Source organism: Arachis hypogaea, chromosome 10, assembly GCF_003086295.3.
Source record: "Arachis hypogaea cultivar Tifrunner chromosome 10, arahy.Tifrunner.gnm2.J5K5, whole genome shotgun sequence".
In the NCBI taxonomy this organism is placed as follows: Eukaryota; Viridiplantae; Streptophyta; class Magnoliopsida; order Fabales; family Fabaceae; genus Arachis; species Arachis hypogaea.
Genome location: NC_092045.1, coordinates 39,328,428 through 39,342,229, shown reverse-complemented (window position 1 = coordinate 39,342,229; position 13,802 = coordinate 39,328,428). Strand labels below are relative to the sequence as shown.

Sequence of the window (13,802 nt, the reverse complement as noted above, 5' to 3'; positions counted from 1 at the left end):
GAGTAAGTGTTTTGTGTGGCTTGGTATGATCTTTGGTTGGAGTTTTGGTATGTGAAATTGTTATGTTGGTTGGGGTTGTAAGGTTTGTGGTTTTGTGGTTGGGTTTGCTGGTTTCCCCACCCAAAGTTTGGGTGGTTTTTCCAGCCTGGGTTGTAAGTGTTGGAATGTGGATCATATGGTTGCCTTTGTTGATTTCCCACATAGTTGGCCTCTTCCCAATCACCTCCTTCAGTGCTTACTTCCTCTTGATCTTGTGTGTGTATTGCAGCCACTTGATTTGTTTCTAATTTCCTGGTGAGCTCTGCTAGTTGCTTGGCAAACACCTTGTTTCGGGCTAGAATTGTATCAACATGGTTCAGCTCCATGACTCCCTTAGTGTTGTGTCTCTCTGAAGCATAGTAGTACTCATTCTCAGCCACTGTCTCAATCACTTCAATGGCTTCTTCCACAGTCTTTTTCCTGTTCAATGAACCTCCTGATGAATGGTCTACAGCCTTCCTTGATTCATAAGAAAGTCCATCATAGAAAATATGCAATTGCACCCAGTCATGGAACATGTCTGGTGGGCATTTCCTTGTCACATCCTTGAACCTCTCCCATGCCTCGTAGAGAGTTTCACCATCTTGTTGTCTAAAAGTCTGAACCTCAGATCGAAGCCTATTGACCTTTTGTGGGGGGTAGAAACGTGCCAGAAACTTGCTTTCCACCTCATCCCAGGTTGTTAGGCTCCCCCTTGGGAATGATTCCAGCCACTTAGCTGCCTTGTCCCTAAGTGAAAATGGGAACAAGAGCAGTTTATAGGCATCTTCCTGGACTCCATTGGACTTCACAGTGTCGCAAATTCTCAGAAATTTTGTGAGATGTTGGTTTGGATCTTCATTAGCACTCCCACCAAATGAACAATGATTCTCCACCAATGATATTAGTTGTGGTTTGAGTTCAAAATTGTTGGCCTGAATGGGTAGTTTCTGAATGCTGCTACCACAATTCCCAGAGGTTGGGTTTATGTATGAACCAAGAACCCTCCTCTCGGGAATGGCATTGTTTCCATCAGCTCTCTCATGGTTGTGAACTTCTCTATCCATGTTGAGATCTAGAGCTTCCTCAAAATTGTCCTCAGATTCTCCTTCAGATTCTTCTTCTCCCAGTACTCTCTTCCCTCTTGCTTCCCTTCTAAGTTTATGAAGGGTCCTCTCTGGTTCGGTATATGGAGGAGTTGATGTCTCTCCTCTCCTACCTGTCATACAAGAACACAGCACAGGCAACAAACAAGTGAAATACTCTTGGTTAATGGAAGAGTATGGTTAGAGCAGTTGAGGAATTAATTCAAATAGTTAGTGAGTCAGTGAGTTAGTTGCTTGAATTTAAAGGCATAAAGAAAGAAAGCAAGTAACAGAGTGCAGAAATTAAAATTCAACAAGTAACTTGAACTGAATTAACAAAACAAGAAAAATGCTCAATCTAGTTAACTTCCAATTTGAGAATTGTCAATCGAAAACCAATCCCCGGCAACGGTGCCATAAACTTGATGCTACGATTTTAGGAAATTGCACGATCGGCAAAAATTCCTTCCGGCAAGTGCACCGGTTATCGTCAAGTAAAAACTCACAATAGAGTGAGGTCGAATCCCACAAGGATTGGTTGAGTGAGCAATTCGGATTAGAAGTGTGTTCTAGTTGAGCGGAATCAAGATTTAGATGAGAATTGCGGAATGTAAAATTGGCGGGAAACGTAAATGGCAAGAAATTGAAATTGCGGAATCTTAAATTGCATGAATTAAAGAGCGAGAAGCTAAATTGCTGAAATTAAAAAGGGATCGGGGTGATTGCATGAATTTAATTGCAGAATGTAAAGAGAAAGTGGTAGATCAGAAATGGGGAATTCATTGGGTTTCAGGAGATATTGAGATCTCTGAATCAAAACATTTTTATCCCTTCCTCAACCAATGCGTTCATTGAATTTTGCTTGGCAATCTTATATGATTGGATCCCAATCCCTTGGCTCACCAATTCTCTCTAAAAACAAACAAATTCCCAATCCCTTGGTTTAAATGTTCATAAGAAGAGATGACGCTCGATCACTGATTATACCACACAGTTTCATGAACCACAATTTGGTAGGATTACATGTCACAATATCCATCCAAACCCCAATCCAATTCACTGTGAGAAAGCTTCTCTAGCATGAATCCTCCATTCCTTTCCCAAGGTTCCGAAGGATTCCAATTATGGATAGTTTCTTTCCCAAGACAACTAACCAATGGAATTAGATCGAGAAGCTTTCTAACAAAAATTCAAGAGAAAAGATTGAAGAAGAAGATAAAAACTATTATTGATTCATTGAATTACAATAGAGCTCCCTAACCCAATGAAAGGGGGTTTAGTGAGTCATAGCTCTGAATTCAATTACAAAAAGTATGAAAACTAGAAAAATGATCCAAAGTCCCCTAACTAACTTAAATTCTATCCTATTTATACACTTTCTAAATTGAGCTTCTGTTGTGTTTCTTGGACTTTGAGGCCTTTCCCTGATTTCCTTTTGCTTTGGGTTTATGATCCATAATCCTGATGAGGCTGCTGATCCAATTCTGTAACATTCATTGAGCCAACTTAGTGATAATCAAGTAATGACACATGACTCAACAAATTGAAATTCCAGACTCATCAATTCTTCAGGCCCAATCCCATAAACCATGATATTCAATTGGGTTTCATACCAGAGTACGTTTAAGTTAATGTTTGTGCTCAAATGCTAACCTAAAACTGTAATATCTTTGGCCCAGAAACCTTTTCAAATAGTGGCGTTTAAGTTGCAGTTTAAGCTTAAACTGCAACTTAAACACCAGACACTTCCAGTGACGCCTTTTGTGGAAGCACGTTTAAGTTCCAGTTTAAGCTTAAACTGGAACTTAAACGTTGGACACTCTTGGAGGTGGTATAACTCAAGCACGTTTAAGCTTCAGTTTAAGGTTAAACTGAAGCTTAAACGTGGAAATGGAAGAAAGCAACCCTGGAGGGTAAAGTAGTCGAACACGTTTAAGCTTCAGTTTAAGGTTAAACTGAAGCTTAAACGTGGAAATGGAAGAAAGCAACCCTGGAGGAGAATTTTGGTCGAACACGTTTAAGCTCCAGTTTAAGGTTAAACTGGAGCTTAAACGTGGAAATGGCTCCCTGGTGCATTTCTCATTTCTGGCGTTTAACTTCCAGTTTAAGGTTAAACTGGAGGTTAAACGCCACTTTCAGCTTTTCCTCAGCTTTCATGATTTTGGCGTTTAAGCTCCAGTTTAAGCTTAAACTGGAGCTTAAACGCCATTGATAGTTCCCAGCATTATATGGCTTGGCAGTTTAAGTTCCAGTTTAAGCTTAAACTGGAACTTAAACTCCACATGTGATATTCAAGCTTCCTTTATTGATTTTGTTGCTTCCTTGCCTAACCTCTTCTTCCCTGAAATCATCCAAACAACTACATCAAAGTCTTGCAAAATTTCATGAGAAATCTTCCATTCATAGCATTCAAGTAATATAACTAAAAACTCATGGAATTTGCAACAAAATCATACTGTTTGGATGGTTCATTGCTTTGTTATTCATTTAACCATTCTTGGTTACTTTAAGCTCAAGAAAATGCATAAAACAACTAAAACTAACAGAAAAATGCTAGTGAAACTAGCCTAAGATGCCTTGGCATCACCATGCATCTGCTTGCTTATTGTTGTGGGGGTGTTTTTTGCTTTTCAAATGAACCTTCTGTATTTTAAGGTTTGTTCCGTTTATTTTTTGTCTTTTGCAATCTGCATGAACCCACTTGCTTTCTCAAAAGGTTTTCCCTTTGGTGTCTTTTGCCATGTTGATAGTTTTCTTTGTTGATAAATTTTGCAAAAGATAACTTTTATTTCTCTAAAAAAGGTTGTGTTTTTGATGACTTCTTCTTGAGCTGTTTTGTTATTTGGTTGCTTCGTTTGTTGACTAAACTGGGACTGTGGGTCTGGAGGGTAGTTATTTTGATGATTTTACCTGTGGCTCGTGGCCTTCTATTCAAAGTGTTATTTTAGTTGAAAGGGGTCGTTATCGATGTGTGAGCTTGTAGGTTTTTCTGAGTCCTTGTTCTGTGACTGCCTCCAAAAGATGCCCCTGGATCTTTGGTGTGGGTCCTGGAATTTCCTTTTGTTGCTTGTACTGCACTAGATTATGTTAGCCGAGATGTTTTTTAGTAATCCAATCTTTTTTTCTTGTTTGTAGGACTAGTTGGCCTCATGTCTTCTCGCAAAAATATTATTGAGACATCTTCCCAAGTCCCTGAGGGCATGGCTGATTGGGTGAATTCTATGGTTCTTCTGTGTGTTTCGTTGGTTGACTCTGAGTTTTGTTGGCAACTTAGGTAATTCCATAGGATTTGTGGTAATGGTAGTGATGAGAAGAACTATGAGCTCGTATCTCCAAATTCTGAGAAAAGGGTCTGTTTTTCTACCCGAATTACTAGAGAGCGCCCATTTTTCTATGCATACGACTTCTTTTTTAGTCAAATGAATATTAATCTTCCTTTTACCCCTTTTGAGACCAACCTATTATGGTCCTGTAATGTAGCTCCATCCCAACTTCACCCCAATTCTTGGGGTTTTATAAAAATCTTTCAGTTGCTGTGTCATGAACTCGGTATCCATGCTTCACAATCCCTTTTCTTTTATCTCTTTGTTTTGACAAAGCCTGGGGTGGTTAAGAAGAAAGCAGCTTGGGTTTCTTTCTGAGCTTCCCAGGGGAAAAAAGGTTTTCTCCATGTTTGATGAATCTTTCTGCGACTTCAAAAATTACTTTTTTAGGGTCCGAGCTGTTGAAGGAGCTCAGCCTTTTTTTTGGATGAAAATGATAGCCCGCCTTTCCCTTGGAATGGCAAAAGAATGTAATGGTATCTAAATATTCGTGGGAGATGTTAGATGAGGCTGAGCAAGCTTTTATGACTCTGCTGGAAGAAAACTGGGGGCAGCCTCCCCATCTAGACACAAAGAAATTCTTAGCAAACCCCTCTCTCCTCCGAGCTGAGCTAGGTAGTGGTCAATTCTTCTTTTGGTTTTGCTTATTTTGTCGAGTTTATCTCTTATAAGATCTTTTCTGATTCGTAACTTGGTTTCCCGTTATGATGTTTGTTTGCAGAGATGATTAAAAATAACAAATCCATGAAGGCCTTTAAAAGGGCAAAGAAGGCTACTGCAGCTCAAAACGTCTCGGCCAAAGCGGCCGGGGAGGGGTCGTCCCAGGTTTAGTCGAAGCCGGCCGTACCGAGCTCACCGGGGGCGAGGAGGGTAATCCCTACTCCCCGGGTTTGTTTGGTTGATTCTCCGCCAGCTACTGTTGCTACTTCTGGCGCTCCTCCAAACAAAAAATAAAAGACAACTGAACCTTTTAACCTTGACGCCCCTAATTTTGACGCAGTTGAGTTTGTTGATCAGCAGATTGGTCCTTATGGTACCATCCCCACTGACGATGTCTCTTTCCTTCGCCATTTGGACTTCATTACTCGGAGCAGCATTAAGATGGCACATTGATAAATCACTATTTTATGATTTATCTTGTGCTTAATTGAGTGGTCTTTATCTGCCTTTGCCCACTTATTCATATGATTTGCATGGTTTTACATTCTCCTTCCTGATTTTGTGCTATGATTGAAAATATGCTTCTTTGCCTTTTATTTTCTTTTATTTAAATCCTCTCTTGTTATCATTTGATACCTTGATATGTGTGTTAAGTGATTTCAGGGATTACAGGGCATGAATGGCTCAGAGGATGGAAAGGAAGCATGCAAAAGTGGAAGGAATACAAGAAGTTGAAGAAACTGCTAAGCTGTCTAGCCTGACCTCTTCGCACTCAAATGGTCATAACTTGAGCTACAGAGGTCCAAATAATGCGGTTCTAGTTGCGTTGGAAAGCTAACATCTGGGGCTTCACAATGATATATAATTTGATATAGCTGCTCCAAAGTTACGTGACACGAACGCGTGGATGACGTGTCCGCGTCGCATCTGCGAACTTCAATCCACGCAAACGCGTGGACGACGCCTCCGCGTCACTTTGTCGCGACCTGTACGGATCAGAAAGCGCTAGGAGTGACTCCTGGGCTCTTTTTGACCCAGTTCTCGGCCCAAAAAACACATATTAGAGGCTGGGAGTTGAGCAGAATCAGATCATTGACTCATAACACACTTTTCATAATTTTAGATGTAGTTTTTAGAGAGAGAGAGGCTCTCTCCTCTCTCTTAGGATTTAGGATTAGGATTAGGATTAGGATTTCAACTTCTTCATCACAGGTTCAATGTTCCTTTAATTTATTTTCTACTTTTATTTATTACTTTAGTTGATTACTTGATGTTGCCAATTTGGCTTATGAATTTCTATGTTCAATCTAACTTTCTATTTAATATAATTCGAGGTATTTCAGATCTATGATTTGTTTCTTTTATTTATGATATAAGTAATTTAGATTTTTCTATCTTTTGGCTCTGGTTGATTAATTGGTGAATCTTGAGTTATCAAACTCATTGTTGACTGAAAATTGGAATTCTTCAAGAATTAATTCAAGTTCCACTAACTCTAGCCTTTCCCAAGGAAGGACTAGGACTTGAGGAATTAAAATTAATTCATCCACTTAACTTACCTTCATAGTTAGAGGTTGACTTAGTGGGAGAAAAATTCAATTCTCATCACAATTGATAAGGATAACTGGGATAGGACTTCCAGTTCTCATACCTTGCCAAGAGCTTTACTAGTTATTATTTTGACGACTTGTTATTTTACATTACTTGTTCAACCCTTTTGAAAACCCCAAAATATACCTTTGTATAACCAATAATAAGAACATACCTCCCTGCAATTCCTTGAGAAGATGACCCGAGGTTTGAATACTTCGGTTTATAAATTTATTGGGTTTTGTTACTTGTGACAACCAAAAAGTTTGTACGAAGGGATTTTCTGTTGGTTTAGAATCTATACTCACAACGCGACTATATTTTTACAAAATTCTTTACTAGCGAAAATCCTAACGTCACACATATGGGGGCTGCCATGTACCAAACTGCCCAAGATCCTCCCCTTCATGCTACCAAGGCCTTTATGGAGGAGGCTAATCGGGAGTTTGACAGAATGAAGGGTTTGAAGGAGGAGCTCCAAGTGAAAGTGACCAAGCTGGAGAACGAGTTAGAGGGTGAAAAGGCTAGTTCTGTTGCCTTGGCGGCTTCTGTGCAGTTGGCTGAAGACACGACATTGAGGCACAAGGATAGCTATGTCACAACCTAAAGGGAAGTGATGCGTATTAGGGGAGAGTTGGAGTCGGCCCGGGCTGATTATGCCGAACTCCAGGGTCACCTTGTGGAAAGCGTAAATGCTGCTTATGAGAACCTGAAGGAGCAGGTTCGGGTTCTTGCTCCCGAGGTCGACCTTACTCTCTTCAGCCTGGACAATGTTGTGAAGGACGGTAAGATTGTCCCTGACGACCCTGAAGATGATGATGTTAAACCTCCATCTGTGCCTGCTACCAAAGCCTCTGTGGTGCCGACTTCTTCAGTTCCTTCATCTGAAGTTTGGTCATTCCTGGTTGGAACCTGATTGTCAAATCTTAAACCGGGATGATGGGATAGTGGATGTTGTGCCTCTTCAAACTCGCCCTCCTTCACCCCGCATTGATGCTGCCGAGAAGCCTTTGGATCCTTAATGAATTTGCTGGATGTTTGTGTGGATAGCCTGGCTTGTGGGCTTTTTGAACTCTTTATATTTTGTAAATGGTGGTTCTGACTTTAGCTGCATTCCTAGTTGCTTGTTTAGCAACCTTATTTTGAAAAATAAAGTAATTTCCAGGCTCTTGAGGCTAGTTTTGGCAGCCTTTATTATTATAACTTGCATTTTTCGTAACATATCTGTCCGCACTCGTCTTGGTACCTTTCTAGGTTTTGGGAGTGTCGGAACTTTCGTTGTCTTTACGTCGGCTAGTCTTTAAGTTACTTTTTAGCAATTCATTTTATTAAGACCTCGTCAGGTCCTTTCTATGGATCACTTTCGATAACTTCTTGCATTATTCTATTTTCATCTTTGCCGATTTTGTAGAAATTGGGTTTAATCCTCGTTTGGTCGACCTTTTAATGAATTTGATTTTCATCTCTGTTGGTCTTTATCGTGATCGTGTAGTGAATTTGATTTTCACTTTCTACCGATCTGTAGCTTTATAATCGGACAATGAATGTTTCAGATTAATGTGGCTTGAGGATTTGTAGAAAATCTAAACAGATTTTATTCAAAAGAAAATGCAAATATATACATGCGGGAGTTTTATCCCTCTAAGTCTGGAGATTTGTAGGTCTTGGATTGGCGCCTCATTAAAAAACCTTTTCAGGAAAAAGAGTGCGCCTTATCCTAAGATCCTTTATCTTCCCTAAATATAGTACCTTCTTAAGTTGCAGGCGTGCCATGACCTAGGAAGCTCTCGCCCATCGAGTTCGGACAGTCTGTAGTAGCCCTTTCTAAGTACTTCTATAACTTGGTAGGGTCCTTTCCAGTTTGCTGGCAGCTTTCCTTCTCCAGGTCGAGTTGTTCCGATATCATTTCGGATTAGGATGAGGTTATTCTCAGCAAAAACTCACTGTACTACCTTTTTATTGTATCTCGAATCCATTCGACATTTTAACACTTCTTCCCTAATTTGAGCTCTTTCTTGGACTTCCAGAAGTAGGTCGAGTTCTTCCCTTTAAAGTTAGGAGTTGGCTTCCTCATTATAGTGGATCACTCTGGGCTACCTTTCTTCAATCTCTACTGGGATCATTGCCTCCATTCCGTATGCTAATCGGAAGGGTGATTCCTTTGTGGTGGAATGTGGCGTTGTTCGATATGCCCATAGGACTTGTCGGAGCTCCTCAACCCAGGCTCTCTTTGCGTCCTGTAATCTCCATTTCAGCCCAGCCAATATGACTTTGTTGGCAGTTTCGGCTTGTCCATTGGCTTGGGGATGTTCTACGAAAGTGAATTGTTGTTTTATGTTCAAGTCGGCCACTAACTTTCTGAAGCATGCATCTGTGAATTGGGTACCATTTTCTGTGGTGATGGAGTATGGAATGCCGAACCTTGTGACAATGTTCCTATATAGGAATTTTCGACTTCTTTGAGCAGTGGCATTAGCTAGGGATTCTACCTCGATCCACTTTGTGAAATAGTCTACCCCTACTATGAGGAATTTAACTTGTCCCGATCCCTGAGGGAAGGGTCCAAGAAGGTCGAGTCCCCATTTTGTGAATGGCCGAGGTGAGGTCACGCTGATGAGTTCCTCTGGTGGGGCGATATGAAAGTTGGCATGTTTCTGACATGGTGGACATGTCTTTACGAACTTTGTGGCTTCCTTTTGTAGAGTTGGCCAATAAAATCCTGCCCGGAGTACTTTTTTGGTAAGTGCTTGTGCTCCGAGATGATTGCCATAAATGCCACTGTATACTTCTTCTAGAACTTCCTTTGTGTTGGAAGTCGGCACACATTTTAACAATGGTATTGAAATCCCTCTTTTGATCCCATTAGAGATCAAAGAAGGATCGCCCAGAGTGATTCACTATAATGAAGAAGCTAACTCCCAACTTCAAAGGGAAGAACTCGACCTACTTCCGGAAATTTGAGAAAGAGCTCGAATCAGGGAAGAGGCATTGAAATGTCGAATGGCTTCAAGATACAATCAAAAGGTAGTGCCACGAGGTTTTGCCGAGAATGACCTCATCCTAATCTGAAATGATATCGGAACAACTCGACCTGGAGAAGGAAAGCTGGCAGCAAACTGGAAAGGACCTTACCGAGGCATAGAAGTACTTGGAAAGGGCTACTACAGACTGTCCGAACTTGAAGGGCGAGAGCTTCCTAGGTCATGGCACGCCTGCAACCTAAGAAGGTACTACAGTTAAAGGTAATAAAGATCTTAGGATAAGGTGCACTCTTTTTCCTGAAAAGGTTTTTTAACGAGGTACCAAGCCATGATCTACAAATTGCCTGACTTAGAGGGATAAAACTCCCACATGTATATATCTGAATTTTCTTTTGAATAAAGTTTTTTTAGATTTTCTACAAAACCTCAAGACACATTAGTCTAAAACGCTAAAAAATTCATCGCCCGATTACAAAGCTACAAGATCGGTAGGAAGTGAAGATCAAATTCACTGTCCGACCACAATAAAGACTAAAGAAGATGAAAACCAAATTCATCAAAAGGTCGACCAAACAAGGATCAAACCTAACTTCGACAAAATCGGCAAAGATGAAAAAGCGACAAAAACAGAATAATGCAAGAAGTTATCGAAAGTGATCCATAGAAAGGACCTGACGAGGTCTTAATAAAATGGGTTGCTAAAAATAACTTAAAAGACAGGTCGATATAAAGAAGTCAGACCAGTCAATTACCAAAGTTATAAAAAGTTGGTGCACGAAATTGTAAATCACACTTTTCACAACTCGTACTACTAACCAGCAAGTGCATTGGGTCATCCAAATAATACCTTACGTGAGTAAGGGTCGAATCCCACGGAGATTGTTGGCTTGAAGCAAGCTATGGTTATTTTATTATTCTTAGTCAGGAGATCAATTATAATTATCAGTTTGAATTACTAAAAAAAATAAAAGAGCGTGAAATAATTTCTTGTTGTGCAATAATGGAGAATATGTTGGAGTTTTGGAGATGCTTTGTCTTCTAAATTCCTGTAACATAATGTTTTCTCTCATGCAAAAGTGCAAAGTTCCTTCCATGGCAAGCTCTATGTAGGGTGTCACCGTTGTCAATGGCTACTTCCCATCCTCTCAGTGAAAATGGACCAAATGCTCTATCACAGCACGGCTAATCAGCTGTTGGTTCTCGATCATGTCAGAATAGAATCCATTGATTCTTTTGCATTTGTCATCACGCCAAACACTCATGAGTTTGAATCTCGTCACAGTCATTCAATCCCAGAATCCTACTTGGAATACCATAGAAAAGGTTTAGACTTTCCGGATTCTCATGAATACCGCCATCAATTCTAGCATTTGCCACGAAGAAAATACCTGAAATTACAGAAAAACACACAAACTCATAGTAGAGTCCAGAAATATGAATTTTGCCTAAAAATAAATAAAATTATACTAAAAACTAACTAAAACATACTAAAATCTACATGAAATTACCCCCAAAAAGCGTATAAAATATCCGCTCATCACAACACCAAACTTAAACTGTTGCTTGTCCCCAAGCAACTAGATAAATAAAATAGGATAAAAAGAAATTAAGAAGCAATAATATCTCAGAGTTTTAAGTGAAGCTCAGATTCTAATTAGATTAGCGGGGCTAGTAGCTTTTTGCTTCTGAACAGTTTTAGCATCTCACTTTATCCTTTGAAATTCAGAATGATTGGCATCCATAGGAACTCAGAATTCAGATAGCACTATTGATTCTCCTAGTTTAGTCTGTTGATTCTTGAACGCAGATACTTTATGAGTCTTGGCCGTGGCCCTAAGCACTTTGTTTTCCAGTATTACCACTGGATACATAAATGCCACAGACACATAACTGGGTGAACCTTTTTAGATTGTGACTTAGTTTTGCTAGAGTCCCCAATTAGAGGTGTCCAAAGTTCTTAAGCACACTATTTTGCTTTGGATCACGACTTTAACCACTCAGTCTCAAGTCTTTCACTTGGACCTGCATGCCACAAGCACATGGTTAGGGACAGCTTGATTTAGCCGCTTAGGCTTGGATTTATTTCCTTGGGCCCTCCTATCCATTGATGCTCAAAGCCTTGGATCCTTTCACCCTTGCCTTTTGGTTTAAAGGACTATTGGCTTTTTCTACCTCTTTTGCTTTTTTTTTTCGCAAGCTTGTTTTTCACTGCTTTTTCTTGCTTCAACAATCAATTTCATGATTTTTTAGATTATCAATAACATTTTTCTTGTTCATCATTCTTTTAGGAGCCAACAATTTTAACATTCATAAAATTCAATATAAAAAATATGCACTGTTCAAGCATTCATTTAGAAGACAAAAAGTATTGCCACCACATATAAATAATTAGAATTTTCCTTATTAAGAACTCGAAAAAATTAAATTGCCTCTTTATTCTAAAAATCTACTATTTTATTCATGTTTGATGATGATGAGAAAAATAAATTATAACTTAATTGGAAATAAAATCAAAATAGAGATACTAATTACTACTACTAATATGTAGCTTCTAAGGTAAATTCATAATAAGAACAGTTATCACAGAGTTAAGGCAAAGATTAGGACTCAACAACCTTTATTTTGGGAAGTGGGTGTTCCTCTAGTCTGTGGGGTGCTTGATCCTTCAAGAGATAATTTCTGACGCTTCAGTTCCTTCAAGTCACATCCTTGCTCTTCCTATTCCCTTAGGTGCCATGATCTTGATGACTTTTAGCTCAGTGATCATGGCAAATCACACCAAACTTAGAGGTTTGCTTGTCCTCAAGCAAAAGAAAGGAAATGAGAGGAATAGAGGGAGAGGCAATTTTGAAATTCAAAAGATATGATGAGTTGAAAAAGATTTAAAAAAGAGTTGGATTGGATCGGAAAAAGATTTGTGTTTATGGATTAAGAAACATTTGATATTTTTGAAAAAGGGATTTTAGAAATTAGGATTAAAATTTTTGGAATTAAAGGAAGAGAGTTTGTAACATGTTTATGCAAGAAATCATGATTTGAAATGTAAAAAATTTTAAAAAAATTGTGAAGTAAAAACGAATTTACCTCCTCCCCACCATCCTGGCATTAAACGCCCAAACGCTGCATGTTTTGGGCGTTTAACGCCCATGTGCAGCTTCTCCTGGGCGTTCAACGCCCAGCTGTTGCTCCTTTCTGGCGTTGAACGCCAGGAACTCATTTGTCACTGGGCATTTTTCTGAACGCCCAGGACACTGTAAATCTGGCGTTGAATGCCCAGAAGGTTCTTCTTTCTGGCGTTCAACTCCCAAAAGATGCTTCTTTCTGGCGTTGGACACCCAAAACAGCTCTTACTGGTATTTTTGCACCAGTGAACTTTTTGCTGTTTTTATCCTTTGAATCTTTCTATAACTCTGTGAACTCAAGCAATTGCTATTTTAACTTGAAGATAATTGACATATACCTGTAAAAATCAATTAATTAACAAATAAACTTTGTAAATGGCTGGGTTGCCTCCCAGCAAGCGCTTCTTTATTGTCTTTAGCTGGACTATTACTGAGCTTTAATCAAGTCTCAGTTTTAAGCATTCTTGATCAAAATTGGCTTCAAGATAATGTTTGACTCTCTGTCCATTAACAATAAACTTTTTGTTGGAATCATTATCCTGAAGCTCTACGTATCCATATAGTGACATACTTGTAATCACATATGGTCCTCTCCACCGGGATTTCAATTTCCTAGGGAATAATCTGAGCCTAGAATTTAATAGCAGAACTTTCTGCCCTGGCTCAAAGACTCTGGATGACAGTTTCTTATCATGCCATCTTTTTGCTTTCTCCTTGTAAATTTTTGCATTTTCGAAAGCATTGAGTCTGAATTCCTCTAGCTCATTTAACTGGAGCAAACGTTTTTCTCCATCTAACTTGGCATCAAGGTTTAAGAACCTGGTTGCCCAGTAGGCCTTATGTTCCAGTTCCACTAGCAAGTGACAGGCTTTTCCATACACAAGTTAGTATGGAGAAGTTCCTATGGGAGTCTTGAATGCTGTTCTGTATGCCCACAGAGCATCATCCAAGCTTCTTGCCCAATCCCTTCTATGGTTAATTACAGTTTGTTCTAGGATTCTTTTAAGTTCTCTGTTAGAGACT

The 13,802-nt window shown here is 39.4% G+C and overlaps 1 non-coding gene across 1 annotated transcript; it reads left to right on the top strand.

The window, feature by feature from the left end:
- Window positions 1–555: 555 nt before the first annotated feature.
- LOC112719444 (small nucleolar RNA R71) lies at window positions 556–659 on the top strand. Its single transcript, XR_003161745.1, has one exon. It is a non-coding gene; the product is annotated as a small nucleolar RNA R71 (small nucleolar RNA).
- The last annotated feature ends 13,143 nt before the right edge of the window (window positions 660–13,802 follow it).